General features: G+C 35.7%; 1 protein-coding gene across 3 annotated transcripts in view; it reads right to left on the bottom strand.

The window, feature by feature from the left end:
* Positions 1–15186, bottom strand: part of KDM4C (lysine demethylase 4C) — a 266679-nt gene that overhangs the window by 76741 nt on the left and 174752 nt on the right. The gene's annotated exons all lie outside the window — the stretch shown is intronic.

The following is a 15186-nucleotide window of genomic DNA, read 5'->3' as shown; positions in this document are numbered from 1 at the left end:
CCTACAGAGTACAGGGTAGGTTGTGATTTCTTTTTTTGCAAAAACTCCCTTTGCTGTGGAATAAGTTCATGGCCTTGAGCTTCAGTCCAGCTCCATCTGCTTTCAGAGTACTCAGCAAGGCATATTTCAGTGATTCCCAAAGAAAATGCCAAATAAACAGAGGCTTTCCCACGCCTACTTAAAACTATGCCCTTAAACAGATGCACAGTCTTATTTATTTTCCAACCTTCCTCTCTCTCTCTTCATTCCCTTTTCTGACTATGTCCTTTCTACTTCTCCTTTTCCTTCTCCCTTTATTGGGAGAGATGGGAAAGTCTTTCTATGGTTACTTATTTTTCTTTACTTCTCCATTTTGCTGATCTCTACAAAGAACAAAATGCACAAAACGAAGTCAAGACACCCTGTGCCCTTAGATTTATACTGAAAGAGAGGAGGCTGTCTCCTGAATCCCTAAATTTAAGTTATCTCATCTTAAAACCACCAATAATGGAGATCAACGTCTGTCAGAAATCTAATTGAATGCTTTACTACCTGTTCTATGAGAAAGACCTCTCCCAACAACAAATTACCTCCTTGCAACAAATGAATATTCCTCGCAGTTTAAGCACATAACCTTTTGTCTGATTTACCAAATACAGGGAGAACTGATAACCCCCTTCTCTTTTACAGCGCCTTTTTGTGTATTTAATGTTATTGTAGAGGTGTGGAGAAGTGAGGTTTCCTACTTTACCCACAAGAGTCCTGGAATGGGACAAAACATGTTCCAGAACACAGTTCCCTTCATAATAGTAAACAAATACTATTAAGACAGGAAATCCAATGGCTCAGAATACCACTTCTTCAGATATTCAAACTGGAGTGAGCAGAAACAGGTGGTTTCAGCATATAAAGAGGAAAAACGGAAAATAAGGAGGCTGCTATTGCAGCAGTGAGTGCTTCAACTTGTACTGCTTGCAACTTTTCAATAGAGGAAACAGCTTCAAAAAAATGCACAGGATTTTTCCATTTGGCTGTTGTCAGCCTGTTCCTTCCAGAACTGATATTTTTACTCAATCTGTACCTTTGTGAGTGAAGTTCTCTCACCAGATCTGATGAAATCTGCTCTTGTACTAAGCCAAACACAAGAAGACAACCCTTCATTTCATAGAGGGGTGGAGAAGAGGGAGGGAGGGAGGGAATGAGGGAGGGAGGTAAGGAGATGGGGTTATTTCTCCTCCTTCTCCCTCAAGTTCCCAGCTTCTTCATCATGAAGCAAAACAGCAAGGAACCAAAATACTCTAAAAACACTTCTTCTTTGACTTCTCTATAGAAGCATAAGCAAGGAGAGATCAAGACAAACTTCCTACAGTTCTACTTTCACCTGCCAAATACAACCGGTCTAATGTACCACTTCCTATTTTAGTTTCAAGTCAATAGTCTGTGATGCTGCTGAACTACTGAACACAGTGCCTCTTTTCATTCTTTCATCTTTAAAATATTTGCAGATTCTCCTGATAGCCTACCCTCTTGCTATACTTTTCTCTAAGTTATTAAATTCCCTCAAAGCCATATCTTCAAATCTGTTTACTACATTTGTTGCCCTTCTTTGGACATCATTAAAATAATGAGGTGCTGCCATCCACAGAGGCACACTCTCAAGTGTTGTCCTAACAGAGCCCTGTGAAAAACCATTACTACCTTATCCTGAATATGATATTTTGGTTTCACAAGCAACACCCAAGTGGAGAAATTACTGAACTACATAAGGGTGAGGTAAAACCTTTCCTAAACTAGATGCTAAGTAATCACATTGTTTAGGCTTTATACACTTTAATTCACTTCATGATGAACTGATTCTGACATAAAATGAGAAAAATTCCACTAAACAGATGAAGGGCAATAGTGCACTGTTTCCAGTAAAGTACCACTAAAGTCACGGGAAATTTGAAGTCTTCAGATCACATCACACAGAGAAAACTTTGTGTTTTATCTTTCAAGGTCGTATAAGCGAAAAGATAACTTTTAAGTAGTATAAAAAAAAATTGTCTCTGTGCTGCAAGAAATGCCAAAACAAAGTGAAGATTAGATTCTAAATGGACATTCAGTTCTCAAAGGCAAGCACTTATACATGAAATCTATGGCATGAAACAGTCTCTAGGACTTCACCCCTACCCAGGAATTCAGAGGACTGCTTAGCATGACCATGGAGTAACCATTCAACACTGCATCCTCTCCAGTCTTATTTACTGTTCCTAGAACCTTGCTTAGAGGCCAGCAGAGGAGAGATCAGCTCTTTCTCAGTTCTCCCCTTGACTGACTTAGACACCCTGAGGGAATGGATCATGTGTTCTGCTACCAACCTTTTTTATCTTTACAAACAGAGTTTGCCCACCATTGTAATGAGCTCTGAGACCTACTGATCAAAGGAATGTTCTAGTCTAAGTTATTCATTTTATATATGACTGTGGGACATAAAAACAGTAAAAGTAGATGGGAGGCTCCTCTCAGACCACATGAGAGTAACAAAATAAATGAGTCAAGTGGCATAGAAGATAATACCCAAAATGGAACAGTCAAACAGGAACAGGCAAATATCACAATCTCCTGCAAAAGGAGCCATGCAGGACTTTTTGACAAACTGATCCCCAACTCATTTGCAGTTCTGCAGGAACTTGAAGTTTACAACATACACGTAGAATAGTATCTGTAGACTGGGGAAGAGAGAACTAGTCTGACTCAAGAGAAATTTTTGTGGGGGAAAAAAAGCAGTCATGCTCCTGATTCAAATGTAAAAGCTCAGTGTTTCCTCCACTTCTTTCTTTTTAATTGAAACACTTTCTTCATGTTTGCCATAAAAATCCTTTAATTGACTGCTTCTCTATTTCACAAAATAATAGTATTTTTGCCCCTAATTTATCAGCTTTCACGTTCTTATTCCAGCTTACTTTGAAATTCAGTACCTGAATAATGTGAACTTTTTTTGCTTGTAATAAGTGTTTTTGTCTTTTAAGAAAAAGCTTAGTGTGATCCTTTGCTGTGTAATTTGTTGATGCAACTAGACAGTCCAAGGCCCTAAAAAAAGTTCCACAAATAAATTAAGTTAAAATAACCCATGAAAATATCCATATAAGATGTTACTAATAAATTTCTTCTGCAGGTTTCCCATCCCCTAACCACCATAAAAATAAAGAATTGAGAATTATACACTGCAAGAGACATTAGGCATAATCCTCACTCACTAACCGCATTCCTTTTCAGAGAGAGCCTACACAAATCTTTGAGGAGCAGACAGTAAGGACCAGGCAGCAGAGAAAGTTTTTCGTCTGCTGGATATAGACTATTATAACTTATGCCCTAAGAACTAGAAAATTTCAGCAGTATTCATAGCAAACCTGAGTGGGAAGACACACAGACTAAAAGCCCATCAGATCTATTCCTCAACTCAGGCCTGCACTGCAGAATATTCTCCTGCATCCACCTGAAACGGCTGTTACTTTACCACCAGTTTAACCACACCACAGACAATGAAAACACAGGGAAACCGATGACTAGAAAGGCTAATATTTACATTAAAAGCTGATCAAATTCAGTAGTTCTTAGTACAGCTGTACCAGATGTGGACAGCAGGTAAATCAGATGTATATTAGCAATTACAGAAATTACAGAAAAAGAGAGAGAGTATTTGTGCATCCATGTGTGCCTTCTGTCTGTGTGTAAAAATCAGAATAGCTACAGACTTCGTTATAGAGCATCACCTTTGAACTTATCCAATCTCTTATTCACTACTGCTTCCCAAATCCTTTAAGCAAGTAATTTTCTTTCATTGGTATTTGCACTAAATAATGACTTCTTCTTGAACATATTATTTTACTTTTGTCTAAATTACATCTTAGACCATTTTAAAATGCTCATCTGCTTAAAAATCTCCAGAACATTCTAGAATCAAAAAAGAAAACTCTGTCTTCCAGTACCCATATAAACTAAGCCATTTCCATATAATTCACAAGCTTTATCATACTAGTGCTCCCTTCATCTTTTAGATTTTTAGTGAAGACAATACTTTTTTTTTTGTTGACAATACACATCATAATTGTGGTTCCTGGACTGAACACTTCTCCTTGCTTACTATGATACAGTGAATTTTGCAACCAGCATTCCTAATCTGTTTTATTTTTCACTTCTCTGTTACAGCCACTACTAGGAACTGCAGGAAAAGCCTAAAGTCAATGTGAATTAAGCATGCTTCCTTTGATACATACATCCAAAAGACAGACCACATTGTTGGAATGATATGCCATTACTCAACTGTAGCTGTATATTAATTATTGTTGCATGGATGAATACCACAAAAAAAGCCTGATCACAACTTCTTATACTTTAAAATGAATATATTTGGTTGTCTTTGAGTACCTTTTACACTCTGCCAAAATTCAACATCACATTGACAGCAATGCTCATAAAAAGCAGTTTCTACTGTCCTGTATTTCCATACCTCACCAGCAATAACATTCTGCATGAGACAAGAAGCTGCCTAATACTGCAAGGAAATAGAACTCAGCCAAGCTAAGGCAGAAGGACATATAAACAAATCAAATAATGATTATTCCTCTGGAAACTATGCACAAGCCCCACACTGTCCTCTTTCTTGTTAAACTGCTCTCTCTTTTTTCCACTAAGACCCAGTAAATTACAATGGCTTCTTCAAAGAATTGTTTTTATCCAGTTAAAGGAAATACAGATGTATGGGGGTGAATATTGACTATGGTGATTAATAACATTTAATAAATCTGGAAGGTTGGACCAAATCTATCCAGTAACTTTGAAGAAATGCATTTGTGAAAATGTCTTGATAAATTTTGAATACTAAAAAAAAATCCAAGAAAACTGTGATTTGGTGAAAGTCATTATGTACGCAGCAAAGAAAGGAAAGCTATTTGTTCATTTCTAACCATCCTTCCTCACATATTTCTTCCCCCAACAGCTATATCCTGTAGGAATTTTCAATAATATTGTGTCACATAATTACACATCTGTAAATAAGACAAAAAGAACATAGAACAATGTGGCTGAACAGGACTTCAAAAGGCTATCTGGTCCTTCTAAAAGAATCAATAAAATATGTTATTCCTCATGGATTTTGTCAGACAAGTTTTAAACAATCTCCTCATAAAATCTAGTGACATAGTCTTTAAAATCTCCCTTACAATCTTTTCCAGCACTTCAATAACCCTGTCATCAAGAAGTTTTCTCTAATCGCTAACCTGCAGCTTCCTTGCTGTGGTTTAAGCCTGTTTCTTTTTGATTCATGCATCATAAAAATGAACACCAGATTGTTCCTTTCCTTTTTGCCATATCCTTCTATGTACACCCCCTTAGTAGGTTAAACAACCTCAACTTTTTCACTCACCATCTTCCTCTGAGGCCGTGTTCTCCCCTCTGAAATGCAAAGAGAGCAAATATATGTCCTTCTGCCTTGGCTTGGATGAATTCTATTTCCTCCACGATGCCAGGCAGAACAGGAGTCTTGCACGCCACATCTCCTCGCAAACCTTGCATCCACACTGACCTGCTAATCTCGCGCATGCTATAACCCTCAGAACCTCTTCTGAAGGGACTGCTTGTATCATTGCTCCCCACCCCTGTATCTGTGCAAGTGACTATTCTAGCTTCAGTATCTTGCACTTTTCCCTATTTAATTATATCCTTTCTTCTAAAATATTTCAATAATTTATCATGACGTTGTTTGTTTTTCTTATTAACCTTACTTTACAGGCTTCATTTAAAAAAAAAAACACTTGGATTTGGCTATAACAGCTGCAACAGTTTCTGCACCACGTGTAACTGAGCAGGTTGCAGTTGTCCAGCCTGGGAAAGAGAAGACAGAGTTTGACAGGTGCCAATAAAAGCATGAGCAGCATGGAAAGGGTGATTGAGTACTTCAACACAAGAACTAGGTTGCTGCTACCACAGGAGACCAGAAAGTAGCAGATTCTAAACAAACAGAAATGTTTTCCACAAGTTTCCAACATCTAGATGCTAAAAGTTTACACTGCTTGAAGAGGAGCCTCTTGAGAAGTTCATGAAAGAGAAATCTGTCAAAAGTTACTTTTTACTTAGTAAATACATAGGTACTGCCTTTGGCTAAGGCAGTTTCTTATTTGAAAATTGTTAGAGATTGCAGAACATCAAGGAATGCTTGCCCTAGAGCCATATTCTTCCCAGGTATCCGCTTCTGTCCATGCTGGAGACAAAGATACCCGGCTAGAACAGACTTTGGTTTAATTCATTATGGCAGATCTTATGTTTTTATGTAAGCTGACATTTTAAAACTTTACAAAATAAATTTTAAGATGTTTTACAAAAGATCCACAGATAATAGAAAAATCCCCAATTCCTTGGTACTGCCAAATATTCAAAGGAAAAAATAACTATACTCCACATACAATATGACCCATAAAAACACAGCAACAAATAGAGTCAACTCAACTTTGAATCATCAATCTACTTGCAGGTATCCTGGTGTTATCATCATTTAATTTTTGTTTGTTTGTAAGATTTCTGATTCTGAAAAAAACATAAAAAACAAAAACAAAAACGTATTCACTGAAATACAGAAAAACAGCTTTATTTAGGAGTGATACCAGAATGAATCATTTCAGGTAAGCCTGCATTTTGGCTGATGATGTTTGTAGCTCTTTAAGCAGGACACTATTTACCCAGTTAATGATATACTCCTCCTTGTTAAGTATTTTTCCTGTGCCTCTACTGACTCTAACTGGTGTCTAGAAGCACTTAAGAATCTAATGATAGTACTTAGGATAGGTAATTCTTTTCTTTTTTCTCTAATTTCTTCCAGCAAGAGGCCAGAATAGTTGCTTTCCTTTTAAGAGTAAACTATTGCAAAGCTGTGTCAGAGTAATGCTGACTTACCAGTCTCATTAAAAAGTAACTGGATGGAAGAAAATCACAACTAATTAAAACAGACATGTAATCTTGAACTCTGCCACAGTCAAGTCACACCAATACAGTTTTCAGTGGTTGAGGCAGAGAAACGATTTTTGCTTTTTTCAAGTCACTGTGGTGGGCTTTTAGAGAGCAGCCCTTGAACTCAATATAGATGCCCTTAGTCTTCCACCTTCTCTCTCAATTGCTCTGTAATGCTCAAGATACCATCTCCCAATAATAACCCAGATGTGCATGTGGGTATGGCATTGCTCCCTTTTCTGCTATCTCACTTCCCCAGTTCATTTAAGTCTGTGTCTATATTTTATATCTGTGCAAAGAGAAAAAGGTTGTGGTTTCTATTAACACTTTTGCAAGTGTTATTTTCAGAAACTGTCCATTAATGAGTATTTTAATTTTTCCACAGCAGCGGGATAATCTTCACTTACAAACTAGCTTTTGAGATTATTTAGTTTCACTTCAGAGAGTGTTGCTGTTAAGCTATTACCTTAAAACCAGTGTTTTAGAAACAGACGTCCAGTTTTGGGGGGAAAAATATTCTTAGAAATAACAACTTACAAACAAATTAAAAGCAGTCTAGTAAAAGGATTCACTTTCATGTCTGGAAGCCCCATTTATTAACAGAGTTGCAAGAGGCTACCATTTTAAGTCACCATTTTCAGTTGTTTATAAATGTTGCCAAATTTTCACTGTCATCTGCTTCAGCAGTGCCACTACTCTTTATCAAAAATAGGAATTTCAAGAAAATCATGTTAACCATGGGTTTTTTGGAAAATATTAGAGAAAAAATGTTATTCTGTCCACATGAATAAAATATTATCAATTTTTTTAGCATTTTATAGATGCTGAAAGTTGATACTGATTGAACAGGCTGGCTAATTTCATGAAACAGAAATCCATCAAGAGTTACTGTTCATTTAATGCATAGACACTACTTCGGCTAAGACAGATTTAGAAGCTGCAAGCTTGAAGAAGGTTCTTGAAATTTGAAGGTGGTGGCACTGCTGCTGTACATGAGCATTTTACTCTTTCTGATGTATTCAAATCTGTTGAAGTCATCCACCTGTGAGAATTCAAAGTCTGTACATCCTCAACCACCGAATCTGCACAGTTTAGAAGCTAAATCTCCCAAATATTCAGTCTGCCCTGAGAGTGTTTGATTCAGGGATGGCCAGAAATTTCCCCATAACTGCAGCTTCCAGGTCATGACAGGTTGAGACAACACTGCAGAGAGCAGGTAGTTTTTTTTTCTTGAGTTCTCAATGACATAGCATTATTGACTGGATAATATATACAAGAAGAGTGATCTGCCCAAATGCAAAAGGAAAGAAAGAGTAGATTGCAATCAGATGACTTGGAAGATATTTATTGGAGAAACAGTGACTGTTCACAAGCATCCCACCAAGAAAGATTAGAGACAAACTTCTTTTGAAGAGAAGTCAAAATGAATGAGATTAGCTGCCTTAAAAAAAAGAAGGAAAAGAAAAAAGAAAGAAAAAGAAAGAAAAAGAAAGAAAAAGAAAGAAAAAGAAAGAAAAAGAAAGAAAAAGAAAGAAAAAGAAAGAAAAAGAAAGAAAAAGAAAGAAAAAGAAAGAAAAAGAAAGAAAAAGAAAGAAAAAGAAAGAAAAAGAAAGAAAAAGAAAGAAAAAGAAAGAAAAAGAAAGAAAGGAAAGGAAAGGAGAAAAGAAAAGGAAAAATCAAAATTAAAAAGGTATCAAATACAAAACTGAACATTTTTCATGCAAAATTTAATGCAACCGTAGAAATCACTGCCAGAGGATAACAGTGAGGCTAAACACTTCACAAACAAACAAAAAAGGAATGATGGCATTTATACTGATAAAAGTATGCAGGATTATTCCTGTTATTAAAATACACTATTTGGAAGTGACAGTAAATATCAGATTTAAGACTGAACGTCATTAGATGAAAAACTGTTTCTTCAAGAAAGCAGCCTAGCACCAGCTGTGCAGGGCAGGCTGTCTTGCTACCGGCTATTTCCATTTTTTTCCCCCTCAATAATTTAGTAGTGATATTCCTAGAGACCAGATAATCAACTAAAAGGACTTTGGGTCTGATCATTATGGCACTTAGGTTAAAATGATATTATTCAAGTTTAACAGTCTTCAATTCACTTTCTCTGACAGCATCAGGAAATACAGTGGTAACAAACTTGCCTATGTTGTGTCAAAGACTGTTTTTACAAGCACTGCATGTATTGTTTCTAGACTAACAGAAAACCAGAAAAAAAAAATCACTCTCCCCACTCCCCAGTCCACACATGGATAGCACCAGCATTTAAAAGTGATTCTCACAGTAAGCCATGTTTCTGTGGAGAAAGTTGGGGAAAAGCCAGATTGAAAAAAACATACATTTTTCTGGCAGGAAGGGAGAGGGAGAAGAAAAAGAGAAGAGGACAGGAGAGGAGAGGAAAAAGAGGAGAGGAAGGGAAAGGAAAAAGAGAAAGAGAAAACTTAAAGTTCAAACCTTTCCTGCTGTAGCCAGGTTTTTATGTTCAGCCCCAAAATTTTTCTTTAACAACATCCAAATGCTTTTAAAGCTTTGTTAGCAGTATCAGTCTGAAAATTAAGACACTGTATACCAACTCACATGAAGTGAATTATTTTGGCAGTTATCAGGCTCTAAAAATAGGAGCTTATAATAGAAATGCTGACACAAATTTAACTATACCAGCAAGAAGGGCACCATTATAATAAGACTGTTCAAATTCATTATTTTTAGTAGAATGAAATAATGTTCCGGTGGACTCTTCTGAAGACGCAGAAATGTCAACTGAAGGTAGTCTCTAGTTTCTGGGCATGAATATGGAAAGTCATTATATGCCACTTTTCTGAATGTCTTGAAGAAAGGAAGAAAAAGAAAAGGAAGAAAGGAACAGAAGAATTCTTTCAACCTAGGTATTGGACTACCTTAACCAGAAATTCCAAATAAGCCAAAAGTCTGCAGATGAGCAGTAAAACATAAAGCATGAAACAGTTTACTTACAGGAAAAATACCACACAGGTGTTTCACACTTGCCATTAATATTCAACATAGGATCCTTGAAATACATGTTGTCTTATAATTAGTGCTATTGGTGAGGTAAAATGCTGAACTATTTCCGCTGTGCTAAGGATAGTTAAATTAGTCTGTAAAAGTCATGCAGTTTCCTTAGTAGCCTTATTTGCAGCTAACTTACTAGGAAGTAAATCATCCAAGTGCATTTAATTATTTCCCATATTTCTTCTTCTTTCTAACTCCTTCCCCTCCTAATTTTTTTCCCCACTAAATAATAAAGGTATTGTGTTTATGCAGTATAGCTACTAGGTGACTACATCCTTGCACACAGTACAGTATGTTGCATTGCCTATAATGCCAGTCATTATTCTTCCTGACTTCACTAACTTTCTCCAGCTGAAGCACTTAAGATTAATGAGGCATTTGTTCTCAATCAAGACACTTTGTATGAATGCAGTTACACTTTCAGAAGCCATGCAGATGACTTATTAAATATTATTTGATTTTTTTGTTGTTTTAGGAGGGTGATTTATCACTATTTTGGGGACCTTAACACAGATGGATTCAATATCACTCTTCTCCCTTGTCAATAATCATTATCAAACAGGACCTCCTGCATAGTAGAATACAAAGATACGCTTGAAAGATGAAAAGGCTGACATAAAATATTGTAAAGCATTCATAGTACTACTCTTTCCATAACTTCCATTTTTTTCTCCATTACACAAAACTTTTTCCTTTTTTGCCAAGCACATTCCATTAAGGATTCAAACTCTTACTCGGAGGAGGATTTCTCAGACAGATCTTCCTCAACTAAATATCCTCTTTCTCTGTGGCAGTGTGAAGAGGAATGAAAACATTTCAGATATTTTGGAATTTGGACTATTAGACAAGAGATATTTTCTGACAATTAAATCTTCTGATTTTGTGCACTTTTCTGATGCAAGAACTGATATTTTAAAAGGCATGTGGGTACATAAGTTCCACAGTTCATCAAATCTCAGTTTCAAATCTTCTACAATAGCCACAGTGTTTAGGAACACTTAACCCGATCAAGAATTTAGATAAATAAGTTTTTTTTTTCTTTTTTTCATATAGAAACCTGAAGTCTGAACCATGAAAACTGGCATATAAAATATACTCACTCTATATTCCCTTAAGCAAAAAGAGGTTGTACAAACAAGTAGTTTTCTTTAATTATGTCTCTCTTTCCAGAGGCACTTATGGTGCTGCAGGGCAAATTAAAATACAATTAAATATCATATGTATAATAACAGGTACAGAAAAAAATATACAAATCAAAAACTGGTTAATAAAAAATACATAAGCATGTAATTCAAAGGTAGCATAAACCTTTCAGCAGAAGTTTGGTGAGACTAACATAAATTGCATATTTTAAAAAGGCAAAATAGTACCCTAGGCAGTCCTATATTCAATTAGCTTATCTTTTGTTAAAGATGAACAAAAGATTGGATAAAAGGGAACCATATTTATCCTAAGTATAATGCTAAGATTAGATGGAAGTATCATACTATTTTGAAGTGAAAGCTCTTAGAGTAATCTAAGGTTATTCTTCAAACTCTGAACAGACAGAAACATGACCCTAACATGATAAATAGGACCCAAAGAAGTATCAGCAGTGCTTAATCATGCAGACAGCAGCAATGGCTTTCCATACACACAAAAATAGACTAACAGATTTAAGCTGTATATCAAGCAAGTTTTTCTCCACAGAGTACTAGATTCACATTGCTTTGCAATGAATAATACTTTTCAAATAGGCAATGACAAAAGAGAACCATAGGAAAAAGAAACCTCAGTATCTACTTTATCCTTAATGCTTCAAAGAACAATCAACTCTTCTTCCACTACTCCTGACAAATGTTTGCCTAATATGTTTTTAAAAATCTTCAGGAGGAGATTCTGCAAAATCTCTACATAGCCCATTCCAGTATTTCATTATTTTTACAAATAGAAATTTGTAAAATTTCATGAGTTTAACATAAACATCTGCTGATGCAGTTTAAGGCTGCTACAACTCATCTTGTCCTTAGCAGGAAGGGATGACAACTGATTATGTTCCTCTTTGCAATATACTATTCTCATACATAAAATTATGTGTATGTATTTCTCTTCTGTCTTCTCCTGGCCGCACTGAAGAAACGGATTACTTTTCAATCCTCCCTTATGGGATGATTAAGGTCTAGGAAGAATGACTGAAAAAATATATATACTTTTTTGAAATCTCAATTACTCCTCTTCCAGTTCATTCAGTCTGATCTTTTTTTGAAGTATGTGTGCTTACAGCCAAACATAGCTCTTCAGCTGGGCTCTCATCAAAGCTGAAGAGAGCAGAAAGATCATTCCTCATGTTTTCCAGGCTTTACTCCCAGTATAGAGTTTAAACATCCCCGTGTGATGTCCGGATGTTCTTAGAACGGTGTAATACTGATGACTTATGTTCAGTTTGTGACCACTCTGATGGCAGCTGGAGCTCCTGTCTATGAAGGCACACCCATCTTATATGTGTTCAACTGATAACTCCTAAGTATTTTACCTATCTCTGTTGAATTACATATGATTTACTTTATATCATTTCTGCAATATAGTAATATTATTTCTAGTCTCATCCTACAAAATGCCTGAGGTCCTTTGTACTCACAGAACATACAGCAGAAATGCTTTTATTCATCCTTTAATTTCATTGAAATATTGAAATAACTCAAGAAAATAATATATGTAATAATACTAGACAGTTGTGGAACAGTTTGACATATTCTGCGAGTTTAACACTTTGGAATTTGCCCACGAAATATACTTCCCAATCAGCTGTGTATTCATCTTAAAATGACTTTAAATGGACCAGTCTAGATTTCCCTATATGTTCCATAGGACATGAAAAGTAATCAACAAATGATCCACAGAAATTTATCATCACCTTAACAATTAAATTAAGAGTCTGATGAGAATGATGGCTGTTGGCCTGAGATGCTGAGGGTTGAAAGCAAATCCATATTCCAATATATCTGGCAACTATGGATCTAGATCGTATTTCTCTGGCTCGAATACCAGAACCTAAAGCATTATTAAAAGCCTGTGAAAGTCAGGACATATGAAATCTTATGCTTATGCCTTATTCTCAGGAGCTGTCATGGCAAAAAAATTCAGTTGGTTTGATATGATTTGTTCTTAAATAGATACCTCTTTGTACTTACAACTTTATTATTGTCTAGGTGCTTAGAAATTGATACATTGATAATTTGTTTGGTATTTCTCTTGGAATTCAAATTAGATTGACTGCCACTGCTACTCTCGGTCACCCATTTTCTCCCTTTTTTAAAAAAATACGTTACTTTTTCTGGGTTGCTGGCAGCTTGGTCTGCAAATTCTCAGATATAATCACTAATAGTTCTGAGATTGCTTCAGCAATTCAAGAGTACTGACACACGCTATTATTAAAAAAGAAAAATTAACCTGGATATCACTTATATATGAGTAAATAACAGAATTTCAAATATAGCCTTATTCACATCCTTGAAACTGTAGGATTTTTGTTACTTAGCACCAATGGGTAGGGGATTTCATGCCTAGTATCTGTCATTTCCTGCATCTTTCAACTGACAAAGAACAGTTCACATTGACATGTGAATCGCACATAGCAACAAGGAATACGAGACACCAGATTATGAAGGACAACCTTTAAGTAAATTTAATACTAATGAGAGATGCCAGATTTATTGCCCCAAAAGAAAGGAAAATGAGGCTATACACAAAAATAAAAAAATAAATTATGTAAGTAAACAAGCAATACTAATTTGAAGTTTCTAAGCACTGCACAACTAACTTGCTTCTTCAGCTGCTTCAGATACCTGATCTAAGAATGGGAAAGCAATTTTTTCATCACATATCTATTCAGTCTTCAACATCCCAGTGAAACTTTCCAACTGAATGTCAGAATACGACATTAAGAATGTGAATTTTCTTCCACAGGGATATTTGAATGAGGAATTCTCTTGAGGGCATCAGTTCATTTCATTCAGGTCACCAGATCACAGTTAAAGTTTTGAAAAAAGATGAAGTACAATGTGCATAATTTTTCTCATGTAAGATGTTAATAAAAAATACTATAGTCCCCCCCAAAGTCTCAGTTTTGAGAAATGAGTGCTCTCTTTGAATGTGAATTTATCCCCTAAAATTTTGCCAAAGAAAAATCCTAATGGGGTCAAGCTTTATCCTTTTCCCCCACATTTTCCTTTTTCTATCACATTCCACAATTCTCCCTTACTGACCCATAGTGAAAATAATTAAGAGTCAAACCAGTCATTATTTCACTATTTTTGTTCTTATATTCTACCTACCACTGTGCTATCCGAATGCCTTCCTCACTTGTAAAATAACCAAAATAATTTGTAAAATAATCCAAAACTCTAAACTATTTTAGAAACCTCTCTACAATACAGCATTAACAAAATCTGGGACTGAATTTTGTTTCATTTTTTCAGTGATTTTGATAAACAAACACACTATAATCAAACGATGAGGACTCTCTCTAAATTTCCCTGCAAATTTGTTACTGTTATATTGCAGTTAATAGCAGACTCCAAGCCAATGATCTAGAGTTTTCAGTGTTTTTAACAAATACATATGACTCAATTCTACTGCTGTCACACAAGGTATCTCATGAATGGTCTCCTTAGAATTCCCATACTTACATATGCCATTGCTGTCTCTGTCCTGAAAGAAAATTGACAGAACTTTCTGATAGAGCAGCAGGGCTGTCTAACCCTGTTTGCTTAACTGATAATTAGATTCCAAGTTAATGGCTCCCTGCCACCTGACACGGCAGACTTTTGCTTTTCCCCTCAACCTTCCACTGACTCTGGAAGAATAGTTGCAAAAGTAGTTCCAGAGATCCTGAAACTCCTGACTCTCTGATAAGGAAGCTATAACAAAGTTTCCTGGTTACCAATGAAAGATGAAAATTGGATTTTACCTAGTAAGAATGCCTTGCCTACTAAAATGAGAACATATTACAGAGATAGAAATTGATTCAGTAAATTTTTAATAGCTATTCACTGAGAGAACTTTGGACTAAACATTATAAACACTGTATTTTTGTAATGAGCAGTTCTAAGTCACTCTTTTCCTTTTGTTTTCCCCAGTTTATATAATATGTGCACTGTAAATGCTAGTTTCTCATTTGTTTCCTTAATACTCAGCATTCAC

This window comes from Apteryx mantelli, chromosome Z (genome assembly GCF_036417845.1).
Source record: "Apteryx mantelli isolate bAptMan1 chromosome Z, bAptMan1.hap1, whole genome shotgun sequence".
Taxonomy (NCBI): Eukaryota; Metazoa; Chordata; class Aves; order Apterygiformes; family Apterygidae; genus Apteryx; species Apteryx mantelli.
This window is presented reverse-complemented; position numbering and strand designations above follow the sequence as displayed.